The sequence below is a fragment of the Amblyomma maculatum genome, chromosome 7, assembly GCF_055883805.1.
Source record: "Amblyomma maculatum isolate TAMU_Amacu chromosome 7, ASM5588380v1, whole genome shotgun sequence".
NCBI classification, from domain to species: Eukaryota; Metazoa; Arthropoda; class Arachnida; order Ixodida; family Ixodidae; genus Amblyomma; species Amblyomma maculatum.
Window position 1 is genome coordinate 25,709,185 of NC_139350.1, and position 20,792 is coordinate 25,729,976.

The 20,792-nt window shown below is 46.5% G+C and overlaps 2 pseudogenes; both read left to right on the forward strand.

Annotated features, from left to right (window-relative positions):
- The first annotated feature begins 723 nt into the window (after nucleotides 1-723).
- On the forward strand, nucleotides 724-9,254 carry LOC146182837 (tubulin beta-4B chain-like; annotated as a pseudogene).
- A 2,997-nt stretch (nucleotides 9,255-12,251) lies between these two features.
- On the forward strand, nucleotides 12,252-20,445 carry LOC146182838 (tubulin beta-4B chain-like; annotated as a pseudogene).
- Nucleotides 20,446-20,792: the final 347 nt, after the last annotated feature.

Consider the following 20,792-nt stretch of genomic DNA (forward strand, 5'->3'; position numbering starts at 1 on the left):
CTCCTCTTCAGATTCTTATTGAGTTCAAACTAATCTTTTTTCTGACGAGTACGGCCTTTTTGAAATTGTATTACACATTTATATGTGCTAGTGTATTTCTTATACTCATATCCAACCGCGTAATTCCCATTTGATTGGATTCATGTGTGTCCAATCCCACTCGTGAGTATGCGCCATTATCTTAGGGCATACCAACAATAGCAACAGCTCCATCGACGAAATGAAACGTCACAACTCGACTTTATTGCATCAACCAACCTTTCTTCACTTATTTGATCATACTGTTCATCCGTCATAATATTCGTTTTATGCCCCGAGGCAATAAACATCGCAAAAAAAAAAGAAAGTAACTGTAGCTAGACATGTGCTAGCTACGTGTACCACGAGCGCCCCTGCGCCAACAAACGAGAACCCTGTGCTCCGGGGTGCTTTCCGATACGATAAGTAGTTCCTGCTGCACTAGCGCAGACTCTTCGCACTGCTTCGGCTAAGTCAGCACAAAATGTTATGCCCAGGCTCACAAATGCATTTCCCTGAGGGAGGGATAAGCTGTAGCGCTTTTTCTGGATGTTTTAGGGTTTCACCACTAGTACTAGTAATCGTATTGAAAGAGACGAAGAGGAAGTGAGTGGTGATGCGGCGCAAGGCTATAAAAGGGCTCACCCATGCCCTTGAATAGCAGTCGCTATCCTGGGAGCTGGATTTGCGGAGGGGGACTCCAACATGGACGAGATTGTGCACCTGCAGGCGGGGCAGTGCGGCAACCAGACCGGAGCGAAGGTAAGCATCGTTTCCGACTTGGGGGTTTTTCGCGGCATATAATTCGCCTCTTCCGGCAGGTTTCGGTGCCTCTTACGTTAGCCACTGCACCGCTCTTAACGCGATTTTAGAGAATCACATTTCAGACTACGGCTGTAAGTACAGGCTTTTGAGCCAGTCGTAGCAGACAGTAGGTGCGGTTCTCAGCTGCTTAGTTTTGGATTCTGTGTGCGCGTGTGAGAGTTGCGAACCATAGTGCGCCGCTAGATTTGACCTCTCCATTCGCATTGACTGCTGCTTTCACTATCCGAACAATAACACAGCCGACATACAAAACGGTATTCTTTGATATTGCAGATGGGGTGGCGTCACATTCTGGTGGTTGCAGCTTTTAGAGTGGAGCTCTTCGGCTGGAGCTCCTGCGTTTCGCGTCTCCGTCGGCCTCGTAACCAGCTCCGCCCTGCTCTCAGCGTCCCAGCGCAGCTCCCCGCTTCCCCGATGACACTAACCAGTACTAATGGCTAACTAGTCACACACCAGTACTAAGGATTAACTAGTCATTAACTACTTCTAATTCTAATTAGTCATAATTGTTGACTAAATAGTCACGATTAATGACAGACCACTATCACGCCATCGGCCGTGACGTCATGACTGGATGTGACTTCATCATGATGGCACATCCGATCGTGCCTAATAATCGGAAGGGATAATGCCGTCACACCCGGTCGTGACGTCATGACTGGTGATGACGTCTCCAGGAGATTCACGCATATACGAAGCTGACCCCGCCGGGTGTCCGATCCAGGCGTCCGTGCGGCGCCTTTCATTTGGCGCTTCCTAGAACGCCGCACCACTCTGCATGCAGAAATACAGCAGGCATCAGCGGCGTTTAAAATGGCTTGACCGCAAAGAAAGGGCGCTGTATCTGTCACTACTCTGCGCAGACACCATAACCGAGCTGTAAAGAAAAGGAGAAAGGTGGCAGTGAAACAAGAGAAATAGGCGTCGTATTGGATGGCTTCGGACGACTACAAAGCTTCCTTTATGACAGTCAAGAACTGTTAGTGGAATGTTTCTTGAAGGTATGTGTGCTAAAAATTAAAAAAAAAGTATTCTGTAGTTGTACATACATGTCTAGCTCGAAATCTCTGCTTCAATCTATCAAAAAGATGAAAAAGGTGATGAGCTGCGCTCCATTTTCGCATTAGGAGGTAACGTAATCATCGGCAATTGTTTTGCCTCCGCCTCTCACTCGATGTTAGAGGCGGGACGTGGGTGTGGGTGGCATTCGCAGAGGCATTCGAAGAATACTTAACCTGTGATACGATTGTGAAGAACAACTAGATTCATAAGGGCTAGGTGTGCTTTTAAGCTTCGCCAAAGTTTCGCGAGTGTTGAGCTACGTAAGCCGTAAGGCTCCAAAGGAAGGCTCTGCTCCTACAGTATTCTATGAAAAAAAAACGAGGTACGTTTCTTTTCTGGCATTTGAAATTGTTGTTTTCTTTGCACAGCTTGAGCCCTTAGGCTCGATGTGAATGATTATACTTGTCGCGGTTAGGTGTGAAAGCGCTCGGATAATTGACATGTCTACCCGTCTGCAGTTCTGGGAGGTCATCTCTGACGAGCATGGCATCCTTCCATGCGAGATCTGCCAAGGGGATTCGGACCTCCAGTTCGAGCGTATGAATGTCTATTACGACAGAGCTTCTGGTACGGGCCCTTTTTAATAATGCGGAAACAGTTCCTGCTTCATTATTAGCCTACATGCAATTAACTCAACTCATCTCATAAGTGGCGTGTACAGGGTGTGTCGGCAGAGCATGTTATCAGATGGTGTCGGTGCAAACATTCAATTAATAATAAGAAAATTAGTTTGGGGAGAGCATTTAGGGGGTTTGAGTCCTATAGAAGGTCTTCAGTAAGTCCAAAAGAAGGTCGTGGGTAAGTCTAAAGAGAGTCGCCAGTTCAGCATCCATTGCTTCAGTAGCATTGAGATATGATTTGAGATTAAAGCGCTTAGGCCGACTAAAACCTTTACATTGTTTTCCTTTTAGCTGGCAGTTCACTTTGCTACTGTAACGGTCGCCTTGTGAGCTCTACTCCGTTAATATTGTTACGAAGCGGCAAGCTGTTTAAAGCAGGAGAACAGAGAGATGGTCAATGACATTGAGATGACGTTTTATGAAATGTTGCGGGGTCTAGCGCGAGCGCTCCTGTCCGCGCCACTGCCCGCTTCTTTTTCCTTGATCGTCCGTAACAATAATTAGTTGACAGGAAAGAAAAGGCCCATTATCAGTTAAACTTGCTCTGTGGATCCCTGACACGCACCGTAAAGGAACGGAGGAAGAAGCAGCGAGAAAGAATAAGGTGCCATAGTGGAGGGCTACGGAGTAATTTTGACCACCTGAATTTTTAACGTGCACTGACATCGTACCGCACACGGGCGCCTCTTCGTTTCTCCTCCCTAAACGCAGCCGCCGGTGGTCGGGATCCCTATATTCAGATTTTAAGTGACAGCTGACCGCTTGCCAAGGCAGTTTAGAGGAACTGTCAATTCGAACAGGAATAGAAACTGCATAATAGTAAATGGCTTAAAGGAAAGAAGTGCGAGTATCTGTCATTTTTCCGTGGACACACCGTAAGGAATAGAGGAAGGGGAGAGGTGTATGCCTTCTCCAAGGTTCTCTGCTTGTGGTTCGCTCTAAGGCTCGCTCTCAAGCTTATATAAACCTAATTTCTGCAGAAAGTCTGAAATATGCGAAAAACAATTCAACCTATGCGGAACAATGATTCGACAAACCTGAATAAAAATTCAGTTTCGTATTTTGAAAACAGAAGCAAGAGGAGAAACATAGCTTCCTATTCCTCACAAAGAGAAACTCATATTGTTCAAAATAGTCAACCTCATAATTGCAGTGATACAAGCCACTTTATTAAGCTTGAAATCAGAAGGTGCTATGAAGTTCTGTGACCAAGCATTTGTGACCAGCTAACAAAGAAACCAACAGCAAAGGATCCAAGAGGAACCTTAATACTGGTGGGTTACACAGTTACACAGAATTGCCAACATCATTACGAACGTCAAAGCTTTATATATTGGGAAACGAAATTTACTAGCAGAAATATACTTATGACTAAAATAGCAAGTTCATGGAAAACTCTCAAATAGCAGAAGAAAGCTAATAAAAATCAAGAAGTGCTACTCTGCTGAAGTGTCAACAAGAAATGATCTCTTCAGAATACATTATTCCCCAATCTTCCCAAGGTATGGATGACGCAGCAAACCACAATGCGATATCATCGTTACATGCGTTCTTTTTTAAACATTATGAACAGGGACACTACTCATGGTTAATTATATGGTCCTGATGTTGCTTACTGAAGTTTCATTTCTTCATAGAATAAGTTAAACCTCGAAAGGTAGGACCTCAGTTTGTATATGTACTAAACATTCCAATCTTTTGTTATGTAATGAATCCTGATTTTACGCACACCTCGACAGTACCTTTGCAAAGCTTGACATGCTCACCCAGGGTTTGTAGTCTATGATGCGGTCCTTCAACTTAGGAAACATAATTCTCTCTGGTGACAAGCTCAGCACTCAGCACCAGGCGCTATTTTGAAATCAAGTGTCTGAGTGACATCAATTCGGCTTCCAATCGATGCAGCCCCTTCCTGGACCCTTAGTTATCAATTGCCAATTTGTTGCCTTTGAAGTAGGGGCTGCTTCTTACGTGCTATGAATGCGAAATCAATTTTTTATCACTGTAATTTATTCTAGCATAACCCAAATTAGTCACCTTTATTCCAACATAATTCAATCTAACGTATTTTTTCTGAGTACAGCGTAATCATTTTTAATTAGACGTAATCCGCCATAATATAAGTTAATCCAAAAGAAATCATTCTTAATCCCACGTAAACTGCCTTATTCCACATCAAGCTATCCTAATCAAACTTAATCCGCCCTAGTTTTCATTGTTGCCAGAGACTGGATTTGTCACTCATCGGGCGAGACCATGGCTCGGACTCGTTTTTTTGAAGGCGAGGCCCACATCTGGCGCCGAACGTGATTTTTGCTCTAGCTGTGGTTTGCCCCACGTTGAGCGCCAGATGAAGGCCTCGCCAGCTTCCGGGTATGCTGTACCAGGCGTGGACGTTAACCAGTTCGTCCTCCTGCTCGTGGAGTGCGCGTACCAAGTATGGTTGGCACGCTGCGCGGCCGCATACAACAGCAGAGTTCCGGGCCTCCATGAAGTAATCGCAAAGGTACGGAAAGAGGTCTGGTTCTGCCTGCAGCGGGAACGTCGCATCCTTGGTGAGCAGAGGTTCTCGTAGGTTTGGTGCGGGCCGTCTGTGATTTTCTCGGTTAAGGGTGGAACACTCTCTGTGTCACTATGATTTTATCACAGGGATTGGTTGTCCTTAGTGATACTCGTGTTGTCATGAAGGTCCGCCTCGTTGGCTCGATGCCACGATGGCGCTGTAGGCCGTCTTTGCGTCAGATGCCACTCACTCCTGTGAGGGCATCACGCGGCGGCCCCCTTGTCCGGGTAGGACCCTCACCTCGAACTAAAAAACTCTCCCAGACCCCACTTGGCCCTGGGGGGAGGGGGGGACCTTGCCGGAGGTGTTGAATGGATGATGATGGGCTGATGAGGTATGTGTGACTCTGGGGCACGGCACCTTCGGGTGTCAATCCCCCTCCCCATCTGACAACGGCAAGGCCTCGCCTCCAAAAAAAAACAAAAACGGGTCCGCGAGCCTGAGGAGTGACAAATCCAGTCTCTTAAAAACACCAGTTTATTCCGGATAAACGAAAAGGCATTAAATAAAAAGAAACATCAGGCGCTGCTGCACTGAAAACATGCTGTTCATGCGCGCGACAATAGAACACCAAAGAAAAGCGGGAAGCATGTCAAGGCGTTACAGCGGCGAGACGAAACACACATGCGGAGCGAATAGGACGAGCAATAGGGCCAAAGCGCTAGCGGCGGCAGAAGAAACATTGCTCCTCGCGTTACAGCAACTCGCGCGAATACGCCTAGGCTGTTTCCGCAGGCACTCCTTGCATCTTCGTGTCGCCGGTCTTCTTTCCGTCGTCCGTGCACACCCCGCTGGTCCTTGATTATCTACTCAATCATGCGCACTCGCACTGCCAGCGCGAACAAAGTACAAACAGGAACACGCGCGCGCGGTTTAAAACACTTAAAGGAGCTGCGGGGCCCCACACATTATAGCGTTTAATACAACTTAATGCGGACTAATCTCCCCTTACTCGCTAAGTCACCATTAACGCACCATTAAGCCTATAACTGATTACCGACGCCTATAGCCGCACCGGGCATAACAAATCCGTCACAGAGCGTATGCGCAACCGTGCCGTTTGTTCAGCCCATTCAAAGAATTAACCTAAAGAAACTTAATCCAACTTTCTCCATCTAGCCCTCCTTAATCAGTCCATAATCCAACTTTATCCACATTCTACCCGACTTGACGAGTCATCGCGTGAACGACGTAGGGCTCTACTTCCTTACAAGCACAACACAAGGCCTCCATATTTTTTCTGAAAAGTCTTTTTTTTTTTAGTTTTGGGGTACGATAACGGCTTTCCGACCAAATGAATTGCATACGCTTCCCACAATAATCGGGAACAGATTCATTAGCTTTCTACAAATTATTTGAGAGAAGAAACTGTGCCGAGCCTATATACTGATTGCCGGCGCCTGCAGACGCACCGGGAATAACAGAACCGTCAGACAGCGTATGCACAATCGTGCCGTTTGTTCAGTCCTGTCAGAGAAGTCTGGAGTAAACTGAACCCAACGTAGGTGGCCTTTTTCTTGCCAGCCCTTGTGCTAACAGCCCGTTCACAACGTGTTCGCGTTTTAGGAAAGCCTAGAAGAAAAGAAGAAACCGCCCGCATGTACACGCAGCAATGCAAGGAGCACAGCGAGTTCGCAATCAGCAATAACGAACGCAATTTGTGAAATGTGACTCCTGGTGTCGTTTTTACAAGGTTCGTACAGCCGTGCATGAACTAACAATGTTTGTCTTGATCGTGTTGAATGTTGCGCATTTGAACAGCCTCCACGTTTCTGTTCGCTCAGCAGGCACGCTCTGTGGCAACTGGCTCATCTTTCCTGCCCCTCACAAATAGCGTCGCGGACGCTTCACTCGACGGGTTTGGCTTCTCCTTAGGAGTCAGCGAAGCTTTAGGGGTTTTTTATTAGCTCCCACTTGTTAATTTCTGCATTCCTTCTTTTCGTTTCCTCATTAGGCATTCTGTCAGTACATAAATCTAGAGGATTTTATTTGCCCCCGTAAAAATGATTCCGATTTTAATGTCTTAACACACGCTTTAAATAACCTCCACCTTCATTCAGGCCAGGGTGGTGCAGGCTACAACTGGGCCAAGGGCCAATACACGGAGGGTGCCGAACTGGTGGAGTTTGTGCTCGACGTCACTAGCAGGGAAGCGGAGAACTGCGACTGCCCGCAAGGTTTCCAGTTCTACCACTCCCTGGGTGGAACCACCAAATCTGGCATGGGCACTCTGCTCATCTCAAAGATCCGCGAGGAGTACCCGGACCGCGTGATGAACACCTTCAGCGCGGTCCCTTCGCCTAAGGTCTGAGATTTTCTTTGTGACGTATTTTCCGCGCCTTTGAATCAGATCGCTCAAAGTTTCTCGAGATCTTCTAGAGATTGCCTTCGCCGGTGCGAGTGCTCCCAGTTCTCAGTGGGCTTTGTGCTTCTACCTCCAGGGTTCTGACACCATCGACGAGCCCTACAATGCCACCATGCCAGTGCACCAGCTGTTAAGGAATGCCGACGAAACTGTCTGCATAGACAACGGAGCCCTTTGCGACATCTTCTTTCGGACCCAGAGGATCCCGACTCCCACTTACGAAGATCGTAACCACTTGGTCTCGGAAACTATGTCGGGTGTGATCACATGCCTTGGGTGAGTTTATTTGAAAGCTGCGCAAAAACTGCATTCCTGTAATTAGGCGAATAAATGCATTTCCTAAAGATCCCGCAAGTTTCACAACTCTCCACCGCCTGCTTCTAGTGACAGCGGCGATCAATTCAATATGAGGCTCACTGGAAACACAGTTGCCTTGAAAGTTATTAAAAAAATGTACACATATTCGCGCAAAAATTCATTGAAGCATGAAACGTAAATAGAAAGCACCCTCGGCTTTTATGTCTGATTCGTAAACTAATCATAACTGTACTTTGTACACCAGCTAATTACAGGAAGCGAAGCAGGTTTCATTACGCACTGAATCTGCAGCGGCAGTAGTAACGTCCACATGTAATTTAATATTCTCCAAAAGGAGCCGCAGGCTGAAATAGCAGCCCCGATCCAACTCGCTCCGTCCGGTCTGTCGCTTCACCCTCAGGGACCGATTCTGTTGGCAAGGCCGACTTGCCTTTTCACAGTCTAACACTGATTTCACTTACTATACTATTTCGAATTCGGTTGTGTGTCACAACTCACTCGTAAGTTGTTCTTGCAATCTGTTAGTTCTTTTCTAACATGTATATGGCCCTTTCTGCTTGGACCACTGTCTGCATTATGTGCATACAAATCATTGAAAAAAAAAACGCAGCCTGTCCGTGTAAAATTATCATTACTTCTGTTACAAGCAAAAAAAATTAATATCTAGACGTCTTTTATTGGAGCTGACATGGGTGGCATAGATATATTAACTACGTTCGCCAAATATGTTTGCCATCTATTGAATTCCTGATGTCCCGTCATATATAGCATATGTAGCCCCATGCCTTTCCGTGCCTTTTCTCATCGCTGTAATACCCTACAGGGTGGTGCAGATAGCTGACGCAAGGTGGCCTGGGCGCATAACAAGAAAAGCAATTTTAGTATTTTAGTACTTAATGTAAAACAAGCATTCGGAAGGTTTCAATTAAGACAGTAAATTGCGACATCACTACATTAATTATTGGCCATTTTCGATTTTGCAGGCTTGTGAGCGGGGTAATTTATACTGCCACACAAGATTGGCGTCCAACATAGACTGCGCAAATTTATTCCCTTTGTGAGGCTTCTAATCGAACATCTTTCTCAATCAGGCTTCCTGGGCCCCTGAAAGCTGACCTTCGCACACTGGCCGCGAATATGGTGCCCTTTCCAGGCCTTCACTTCTTCCTGACTGGCTTCGCTCCATTCAGCTCGCGAGGAAGCGAGCAGTACAGGGCCCTGAGTGTGTAGCAACTGCCGCTGCAGATGTTTGACGCCAAAAACATGATGGCAGGGTCGCTACCTGGCAGTGGCGGCTGAGTTCAGGGGCCGGATGAATAGGCAGGATGTCGATAACCAGATGCACAACATGCAGAACCCTCATTCGCATTGCTTCGTCAAATGGATCGAAAACATCATCAAGAGTACACTGTGTGAGATCTCGCCTGGGCACCTGAAGGTGTCGGCTGCGTTCATCGGGAAAAGCACATTGCTGCCTCGATAAGGCGCGTCGGACTCCAGTTAGAGCAACGTACCGAGGACTGCGAAACTTGCGTGTTATCTCACTGTTACTGCAGCGCTGGCACACGCGCTTTCTTGTTGTACGAAGGGACAGGCTTGAGATCCCGACATCGCTGTACTAGCCTGCAAGCCTCGCAACGCCTGTACCTTTTCTAAAGTTTGTAGATGGGGCCCTGAATAAGCGGAGTGCCTACATATATACTGCCTCTTCATGGCTTTATTCCCTCGTCCTGCCAGACATTGCTGGGGGTGATAAGGTTGCTACAACGTGATGGGCTGGGCTGCGCTGGCGACCTCTCTTGCCTCGCATTGCAGAGAAGTCGCACGGGCAGCTTTAGTTATGCCTGCGATTATCCTTTAAGTGCATTAAACAGCCCATTCATGGAATACTATATAAATATCGCGTCCTTGATGGTCTGTGTATTTGAATTGTATGCTCCATTGTACCCAATAAACTCCTCTTTGCTATCGCCGCCACCGAGTTTCTGAGTACTTTTGCGGACCTAAATCAGCTCCAATGAAAAGTTGATTTCCATGCAGTTACGCCTGTGTTCATGTTTGTACATACGGCGTTGCCGCTACCCCTTCACAATATTCACTCGACTACTTAAATGTTGCTCAATCAATCGAAAAATAAAACGTGCGTTAGTGTCCCGATTTGAATTCGGACCCCTATTAACATGTGAATTGTCTGCATGTTAGGTTCTTGCCCTCGATTTATTGCTTCTCGAGTTTTTCCGTTTTTTCTTTGTGTGCGCCAATAACTGCCTCATACGAAGACGACGCGTTATCGAGTGCTCTTTCTTGCCCTCCTCATAAGCAATAAAATATATCTGTCGATGGTAGAAAGTTTCAGTACTCGAGTGCACACTATGAATGTATTCCCTCATGGCTAATTTACTTTTCATGCCTTATTCAAGCATTGCTGTCTGTTTGATATTTTTTATTCATCTGCACGGCTTGTTTACCTTTCGGTGAGTGGCATTTAATTACATTTTCGCGACTTCTGCATTTGTTAATCACTAATCGAAAATAAATCCTTGAGTAGAGTATACATTAATTTTGCCGGTAATGTTATACTACTTTAAATAATTACTCGCATGAATAACTCTGTTTTGCCCAACACAATGTATTTGTCATTTGTACACGCGAAAATCGGGGCACATGCAACACACCGATTATGAAGATTGTCACAGATTAGAGAGCCGTTAAGATAAACGTTCAGTTATATTTTAATGTGCTCGAGCTGGAAAAACTACGGTACTCTAAAGAGCCCTGACAAATAACGGGCCTCGATTCACGTATACTCCGTATTCCTTAAATACATATAGGCTTGCGCTTCTCGGCAGCAACCTTAATTTCATTACGGGAAGAAAGAATGCTGGAACTATTAAGTATTTGGGAGCATGCTAAGAGATAAGGGGCTCGCGCTTTGAGTGTACTCCATTGCGCAAGCCACAGAGATATGGCATGAGAAGATCTGCCCTTGTTATGACTTATAAACTTTCTTTGGGCCAAGTCTGGAATTCGATGCGTCTTTTTCACAGGTGGCGCTCCTTAGAAACGGCAAGCATTGCGGCTTTGGCTTGGCCTTCCTAGTTTTGCTGGAATAAATGTCATGTACTCTGAGGCTCGAGTACCTCCTTTGAATTCCCGTTTCCTGCAACTTATGGCAGAGTCAACTATAGAAGTTATAATTACTTTCTATTGTGTTCCGTAATAGTATTTGTTCCTTCACCTAATTTATTTTTTTTTGTACCGTTTAATCTCGCTATGAATAGCTGCAGATCGTATATGTGCAGTCGCTTTTATCTCTGTTGTGAGTAGATGTGTGCTTAATTTCACGAGCCAGATTTTGTATAAGTTTAATTTTGTCTATGACGACCTTTATAAACAATCATGACAATTATTTGCTGGTGGCTACCTTGGTTCCCATTTTCGATAACCACTTGCAACATTTTCAATCATATGCTGTAATTGCCACTGATGCTGCACATTGTGAGAAAAAAGCGGGGTTTGGTATTTTTTCTTCTCAACTTCATTGGGCTTGCTCCCTTTGCCTTTCAGATTATACCCCCTTATTTTTTTGTGAAATCTTTTGCAATTGTTTTACCCACCCGAAGAGCTTGTTTATATCACTGCAGCTTTATTGTGGCGACAGACGCTCTTTCAGTTTGTACTCTTAGATTCCATCTATTTTTCGTTGGCAGCTTTATGACCTCGCGACAACTCATATCGGTTGAATTAGACTTGTGTGGGTTCTCGGCCATTGTGGATATACAATGAACGAATCCACGTACTTTCTTGCGTCAGCTTTCTTGAATGGCACTTTCCTTTCATTACTTCACTGCTTCTTGTTATGGGTGGAGGCGCGATTCAAACTATTTATTTGGATGAAGATCTCAAATTCACCCTGTCTATCTTTTGAAGACTTGCAGCATTTGAAGTATACATGGAGTCCAGGTCAGTGTCTTTCCCTTCAGTTCGAGGGGTTTCTTACAAATTTGATGTGTAGGATTCCTCCCTGTAATTTTCATCTTCATAGGCCTGGTTGTTCTCCTTCAGGAATGTGATCATACTGTTATGAACCTGAGACATTGGATCATTTTTCCCTGTCCTGCCACGCCCTTTCGCTTCCCTGCAAAAACCCTCCCTTGAAATTCCTTGCAAAAATCTATCCGCATTCTTGAGTGTTCTAAATTTACTTTCCTTTGGCGCTACTCTGTTGGGCTTCAGCAGCGGCACAGTTCGCTCCACTGTAAGAAATTTGATAAAGGCTCTGGTACAATTCCCTGTTAGGTCTGCCGATTCCGCTGTTTCTCCTGTTCAGGTTCTTATTGAGTCGAAATTAACCTTTTTTTTGTGATGGGTACTGCCTTTTTGCAATTAGGCAAATTTATAAGAATTAGTGTATTTTTTAATCTCATATCCAACAGCATATTATCGTTTTGACTGGAATCATGTGTGGCCAATCCCTCTCATGGGTATGTGCCATATCGTAGGGCGCACCAACAATAGCAACCGCTCCTTCGGCAAAATGGAACGTAGCTCCTCGACTTTATTACATCAACCAAGCTTTCTTCATTTATTTGACAATATTTTTCATCTTTCATAACATTATATTTATGCCCCGATGTAATAAACATCGCCAAAAAATAAAGTAGAATCAAGCTAGACATGTGCTAGCTACGTGTACAACTTGCGCTCCTGCTCCCACATTATAGAGCCCCGTGCTTCGGGATGCTTTTCGATACGATAAGTAGTTCCAGCTGCCCTAGCGCAGACCCTTCGCACTACATTGGCTACGCCAGCAGAAAATGCTATACCGATGCTCAAAAATGCATTTCCCTCAGGAATGGATCCGCTGTAGCACTTTCTCTGGCTGTGTTAGGGTTTTAACACTACTATTAGTAATCGTATTGAAACGAACGAAGAAGAAGTAAGTAATGATGCGGCGGAAGGCTATAACAAATCTCACCCGTGCCCCTGACTAGCATTCACAATCCGGAGAACGGCATGTGCGGAGGGGGACTCCAAAAGGAGCGAAACGTTACAGCTGCAGGCCGAGCAGTGCGGCAACCAGACCTGTGCGAAGGTAGGTGGTGGTAGAAACATTTTATTTCCATTGAAGAAACAGTAGGGGCTAAGCCCCCTGGAAAACTTGGGCGCTCCCTTACACCATAGGAGACACCCTTATAAGGCAAAAGAAAGTCCTTGAAGAGCAATCCTCCTCTTAGTACTGGAGATAATCTTCCGTTGGTCTTGACTTTAAGTGATCTTCATGAGAGACTCCCAGTAGGAATCTGCGACGTTCGGTGATGGGGATGAGGAAAGGTCGGGCATGTAACAAGGATGTGTAGGAAGTGTCCTGGTTTGCCGCAGTGTCTGCATGATGAGGAAAACTGGTCGGGGTAGCGGGCATAAGAAATGTAAGGTATGGAGCAGTCCGAGTCTGCAAGCTCCGCCAGTGTACGTCATGCGCTATAGTGAGAGAGGGGGCTGGGAGTGTATATACCCTTCGTTTGTCGCGATAGTACAAGAGAATATGACGGAAGGAAAGAAGGCGCTCTCCGGCCTGTAGAGAGGGCTCCGTTTCACTAGCCCGGAATGTAAGACCTCGGGCTAGAGAATTAACCTCCCCGTTGCCAGGGAGGCCGGCATGTGCTGGCGTCCAGATGAGGCTTATGGTGTGCCGGGGCTGCCATAAGCGTAATATGCAAGCAGCGGTGCGGGATATATATAGCCTTTGGCATAATTAAGATTCGCAGGTTTGAAGTCGGAGGTAATTTTTGAGGCAGATGTAATGGAGCGAAGGTAAGCAGCGCTTCCGACTCGGTGGTTTTTCATGGCTAAGAGCTCGCCTATTCCGGCAGGTTTCGGTGTGTTTTACGATAGCCACTGCACCGCCCTCAAAGCTAATTTCGAGAGTCTCATTTCAGACTAAGGACGTAAGTACCGACGCTTGAGAAAGCCGCGGCAGATAGTAGGTGCTGTTCTGAGCTGCTTAGTTTGTCTTTCTTGTGTGTGCGTGTGAGACATGCGAACCATAGTGCGCCGCCAGTTTGTGACCTCTTCATTCGCGTTGACGGCTGCTTTCATTACCCGAGCAGTAACAGAGTTCGGTGTGGCAGCGCATTCTAGAGGTTGGAGCTTTTTGCCTCTGCCACTCACTCGTAAGAGGCGGGACATGGGTGTGGGTGGCATACGAAGAGGCATTCGAAGAATACCTCACATGTGCAGTGATTATGAAGAACAACGCGATTTATATAGGACTGGTATGTTGTTAAACTTCGCCAAAGGTTTGCGAGCATTGAGCCACGTAACTCGGAGGGGGACCTAAGGAATGCTTTGCTCATACATAATTCTGTTTTTGAAAAACGTGAGGCATGTTGCTTTTCCTTGCAATATTGAAATTATGTTGTTTTCCTCGCACAGCTTGAACCCTCAGGCCCGAATGGGATTTTTTATGTTTGTTATCACGGTTAGGTTTGAAAGCGTCTGATTAGTGACATATCTACCCGTCTGCAGTCCTGGGAGGTCATCTCTGACGAGCATGGCATCCTTCCATGCAAGGTCTACCAAGGGGATTCGGACCTCTAGCTCGAGCGTATGAATGTCTATTACGACGGAGTTCCTGGTGCGTGCGCTTTTTATTGGGGCGAAAACATTTTCAGCCTAATTAGCATACGACGTGCCATTGAACCCAACTCATATCATTAGTGGCGTGTATTGGGCATGTCGGCAGAGCATGTCATCAGAATGTGTCGGCACATATAGTCAATCAATAATGAGAAAATGTGTTTAGGGAGAGAATGCAGAGAGTTCGAGTCCCATAGAAGGTGGTGAGTTAGTCCATAAGAAGCACGTGCGTTCTCGTCCCGAAGAGCGACGTGGGTTCGTATCCATCGCTTCCGCAGTATAAGAGAAATGCTTTCAGATTACTGTACTTACGCCGACCTACACCACTGGAACAGTATCCTTTTGGTTTACCATTCACTTTGCAACTGTAACGGCTGCCCTGTGAGCTCTACTCTGCTAATAATAATTATATCACAGGAAAATAAAGGCGCACTATCTGTCACAATCGTTCTGTGGACACCTAAGCCGTACCGAAACGGAAGGAATGTGGAAGTGAAAGCGGAGAGAGAGAAAGAGGTGCCATGATCAAGGACTACAGAGTAATTTCGACCACCTGGATCTTTAACGTGCATTCACATCGCAAAGCACAGAGACGCCTCTCCGTTTCTCCTCCATCGAAACAAAGCCGCCAGTGGTCGGGATCCCTATATTCAGCTTCTAAGTGACAGCTGATCGCTTGCCAAGGAAGTTTAGAGGAACTGCCGGGGCGAACTGGAGTTTGCCTGTTTCACTATACTAAACTATATCATGCGGAGTCACATGCTACTTTCAATAACGGTGTCTCTTTATAAGGTAGACAATTTTATATACAATATATGATAGAGATACCACAATTGCGACATTATTCACAAGAATAATACAGTATTTGATATCAAATAATGTGGACGCTCCATTAGCATCCGTTAAACGCAACTCAGTTTCATTAGTGACGTAGTTCTCTTCTGTCTGAAATGTTTTCTCCTTAAGAAGCATATGCTCATGTTCTTTTGACGTTACGCTTTCGTTCAGTTGGCGCGTAATTGCTAATCAGTATCTATTGCCTCCTCTTTGCTGCTATTGATGTGGGTTGAACAATTCAGTCCCCAGCCTCATCTGCTAAATTGCTTTTACGCGGTAACGTATTGGGCTCGTCTGGTCCAAAAGCAGCCTCCGTCACCGTACTTCCTAATTTAGGTATCGTGTAAGAAAAGTCGAAAAAAAAAAAACAATTCGCATACTTTTGGTTACAATTGTGACGCAGCCGTAATTTGTGGAGCGTTCGGGGTTGTGTCATGCCGTTTCGCTTTCTACGTGGCATCCCCCTCCTAATCAAGTTAGAGGCCCGTTTGTGCTGGGGATTCGAACCGTGTATCTCCAATTGTATCCCGGTCGACAACCGGCGTATTCAGCTTGGTATCGCCGTTGGCTAATTTACGCCATCATTTGCAAGTCGGTAGGTCCCACCTAGAATGACATAGTGCGCCTTCCTTTTAACCCAAACCAACTGTTAAGATGCCCGTCTACTGTGCCGGTTAACCGTTTTTTTTTTTCAAAACCATATGCTGTGATATTGTGAGTTTAGTGCTTGATAGCACTGTGCCGATAAGCACTCTAACATTATTACTTCCTTTTATTTTTTTAGAAGTCAAGGAAAGATCAGGAGAAAAGGAGGAGAAAGGAGGCAAAGAGCGGTAGGGAAAGAAAGAGAAGGAGGGGAAGAGATAGAGGATGCTGCCTGCAGCACATTCCCCCTCTTCTTCAGAGTTCTTCGCTCGCCTCTGAGGGGAGCGGACGTGCGTTCCGTTCTCTGCCGACTCTGTGCGTTTCGTCTCGCGTCAGTCACCTTTCAGCTCTCGGTGGGAGCAGGTGTGTGCGGCGCTCGCTCAGGCGAGCTCGCGCGCCCGCTCTCGCCGAGCGCTCGTTCGCCTTCGCCTCCCTCCGGCGCTGGCTCGCCCACTCTGCCCGTCGCAACCTTCAGTCCTCCTGTGCTCCGGTGATTACCGGCGCAATTCCCCGGGCCTTCTTGGCCCATCCTCGCTGGTCCCATCCAGCCCTCCAGCCGAAGCGGAGCCCGGATCCGTCTCCCAGCACAACCCCGACCCTTGGGCGTGCGAGTGTGTCCCGTGCTGTGGGGGATGCCAGGTCTCGCCCTGCCAGCACACCCTCCTCCCTTGAGGAGCTTCCCAGTGCGGCCCCCTTTTGAGCTTGGACGCCGCCTGCCGCGCACCGACGTCGCCCGCGCTCGAGGCGAGGCCCAGTGCTGGTCCGGAATCGCGGCCCTCCGCCTAGGCTACCTGCTGCTCCTTCGGGGGCGCAGTCCTGCTGGCCCATGCCAGTTTCCCGTGGACCGCAAGGTTCGTGGGCCTCGACGCACACATCGTCGCCTGCCGCTTCTGCGGCCATCCCTGCTGCTTCAGCAGCAACCCCGTTAACGTCATGCTCTCGGGCCTCGACGCGCCTCCCTACCCGGTGGTTCCTCCAGCGTCCCCCGCCGCGCCTCTGCTTCGGCTGAGGTACCTCTGCGGTCCCTTCCGCTGCCTCCAGGTTTTACCCAGAGACAGTGTCTCGTGTGCTCCCTGCACACGGTCCTCGGAGTGCCATCTTCCCAGATGACCTCTACCCGCCGCGCCGCTATCAAGGCAGCGGTTTCTCAGCGGCCACCCCAACTGCCACCCGGACTTCCCGACGTGACAGTGTACTGCGGTTCTGCAGTCAACCCGGCGTCTCGATCTTTCATCGGGCCAGGACGCTTGTCGAGCAGCATGCTGCTCGCACCTAAGCCGACCCTGCACTGGGCTCGGCCTTGCCGGACGTGGTTGCGCTTGTGTTGTGTGTGTTACCCGCGGGGCACCCAGGATAGCCCTCTGTGTTCTGCGGACCTCCTCGCGGTGCTTCCGTATTTCGGCCCCTCTGCCTCTGCGGACGTTTGCTCGCGCGTCCTCCTCCCCTCCTCCCAACCGTCCCCTATCCATTCCCCTGGATACCAAGAGTGCCGCCGCTCGCTCAGGCTGGCATACGTCGTGTCCAGTATCCCATCCCTCCTCATCATAGTTACCACCACCACCCCCTCTTCCTCTGTCTCTCCTGCTCATCCCTTTCTGTCATTACCTATAATTAATTATATCGGATACAATATACCAGAACATCCCGCGGAATCTCCTGGTAGGCCTTAACCCGGTTCTGTGGTGGCTGCATCCACCTGACCCCTGTATGAACTTCTTAACCTCATCCGCCCACCTAACTTTCTGCCGACCCCTGCTACGCTTTCCTTCCCTTGGAATCCAGTTTGTTACCCTAAGCGACGATCGGTTATCCTCTCTTCACACTACGTGTCCAGCCCATGCCCATTTCTTAATGATTTCCACTAGAATGTCAGTAACTTGGGTTATTTCTCTGACCCGATCTGCACGCCTCCTATCTCTTAATGTTACCCCTACCATGTTTCGTTCAATAGCCCTCTGCGTTGTCCTTAACTTAAGTAGAACCCTCTTGGTGAGCCTCAATGTTTCAGCCCCATATGTGAGTGCAGGTAAGATGCAACTGTTGTATACTTTCCTCTCGAGCGATACCGGTAAGCTGCTAGTCAAACTCTTCGAGTGCTTGCCAAATGCGCTCCATCCCAATCTTATTCTTCTTGTTATTTCCTTTTCATGGTCCGGATCTGCGGTTACTACCTGTCCTAAGTAGACATATTCGCCTACTACTTCCATACCTCGCTACCTAATGTAAACTGCTGTTCCTTCCCGAGGCTGTTGACCATTGCCTTAGTCTTCTGCATATTGAATTTCAAGCCTACCTTTCTACTTTTCCTGTCTAGGTCATCAATCATTATTTGCAGTTCATTCCCCGAGTTGCTTAGCAAGACAATGTCTTCAGAAAATCGCAGATTACTGAGGTATTCTCCATCAACCCTTATCCCTTACTGCTCCCATTCCAAGTCTCTGAATACTTCCTCTAAGCAAGCTGTGAATAGTACTGGGAAGAATGTGTATCCTTGCCTAACACCTTTCTCTATGGGAATTGTGTTGCTTTGTTTATGCAGAACTATGGTTGCTGTGCAGCCACTATATATATCTTCATGCACTTTCCACTTTCACGTACGGCTCGTCTACCCCCTGATTTCGCAATGCCTGCATCACCTCCGATGTTTCGACTGAGTCAAATGCTTTTTCGTAATCAATGAATGCTGTGTATAAGGGCTGGTTATATTCCGAGCATTTTTCTATCACCTGATTTATTGTATGGATATGATCGATAATAGAGTACCGTTTCCGAAAACCTGCTTGATCCTTTGCTTGATTGCAGTCTAAAGTTGTCCTGATTCGATTAGCGATTACTTTAGTAAATACCTTAGTAAAAAGTGGAGACTATGCAGAGTAATTTAGACCACGAGGGGACCTTAATGAGCACTTGACATCGCATAGGGCATGGATGCCTTTCAGTTTTGTCACCATTGAAACGCCGCCATCGGAGGTAGGGTTCGAACCCGGGTATTCTTGGGACATTAGTCAGGAATCTTAACGACTGCGCCACCGAGGCGGGATGCAGACACAAAACTGGATGTTCGGTGCCCACCATCTCACGTTCCGGTGTTTCCATCAATCAGATTAGAGTGAAAATTGCGAAAATGACGAGAACTGGAAATACGGGACGAAGATTACGAGATATTGGAGTTTGAAACATGCAGCAGCCGTTTTCAATGTGTCAAGAATGTTTCAATGTATAAACCGCACGTATTTAAGGGACCAACTCCGTGTATAAGTCACATCATGCCTGCCTGAAGGAGTTGGAATATTTTTTATTTGTTCCGCACGAGCAGTAAAGAAAAGGTATGGGATATTGCCTGCCGCTCTCAGCACATACTTTCAACATTTGAGACACCTGAGCTGTATCTACGCGCATCGTTGCAGTAACGTTCTCTGGCGCGTGCGAAAACTTGAAGCTGCATGTGCCACTGTACAATTCGCTCATACTGACCAACGTTGAGTAAATGCGCACGCTGCTCTCACTGCATGTAGAATTTAGCGGACTGCAAACCACGACAGTAATTTTGTGCGTAAGGAAGGCATCGGTGTAGGAGCAATAATAATAATGCAACTTGACTTCGAATCATTTCAAAAGGAGCTCTGCTGATACGATGAGTATAAGGTAAAGCAATTCGAAGCCAGCTTAAAGCACTGACTCTCTATAAAGTTTCCTACAGAGAAAAATTAGAACACTATTTAAATATGATTTTATTTTGTTTCACTTGTTAAGATTTTGTTGCGTTTGTTTCCTTAGCTCATTTCAACCTCTCTTTTGTATCAGTACAACATTCATTATCCCACTAGGGATATGCACAGGCATTCCGTCGTACCGGTGAATGAGACGTATTTTTAAGGCGAAATCCTTTATGGGCTCATGGGTGTGAGCAGAAATTGTCCGCCCGCAGAAGATGTCACACCATCCTTGCCGAATTTATGAGTACAAGATGACTGTATGAAGTAGAGGGTGAGAAAATGTCTCCATAGAAAATTTTTGTATGAAGAATAATTATTTAGAGCCTAGAAAAATAAATTCGATGTCGAAATAGCCATGGACATTGAAATAGTGTGCAGGCGTAAACAGGCACGGACGTCAAAATTATGTTAAAACCTTCAAAATTACTGCAAAGCTTTAATATGAGGCCTCATGATTGGTCGCAACATCGAAAATAGTCAAGAGGTAAACATACAAAAAGTAATAAAGATTGAAAAAGTAGACCAATAAATATAAAAATAACCAATGAAAAAGTAGGAAGAATTAAAAAAAGAGTATAAAAATGACAAGGCAGCGAAAAAACAAATTAGTGAAAAAGCGGTAATGAGTGCAAAGACTCGCAGGAAAGGCTTGCGCCTTACAGCAGTTAAGAATTGAGATTCCGCGAATGTTTTGCCTCAGGAGGTAAACACGTTCCTCGGGCAATCCTGGTTGACTTCGATCTGGGAATCATGGACGCTGGGCGCTCGGGACCCTTCGGACAACTATTCTGCTCCGACAAATTTGTGTTCGGTAAGCAGCTTCTCCTAAATGTTTGAAGCAACCTCGATGGCTTTCCATTTTGAAGCGAGAGCTTAACTATGTCAGCTTTTTCGAGCCGTCAGCATCAGGGAAGTTTTCACCTTGGACACCCCTGAAGGTCAGACAGATACTGCGCTTTTCCTTTCTTTTGAAGCATTGTAAAATATATAGAAGAAAAAAAACGTGAAAACATGATCTTGACCTGGTTAGGTGTAGGTGTCCACAGTTCCATGCGTCCACTGAAATGTTTATTTCTTTTTTAAAAACCGAATTTAATAAGCGTTATGAAAAAAAAAAACGCAGATTGAAAAGCGTGTGCTAAAGAGCCTATCGCTGCAACACACAGCTTTCGCTCTACCACTAG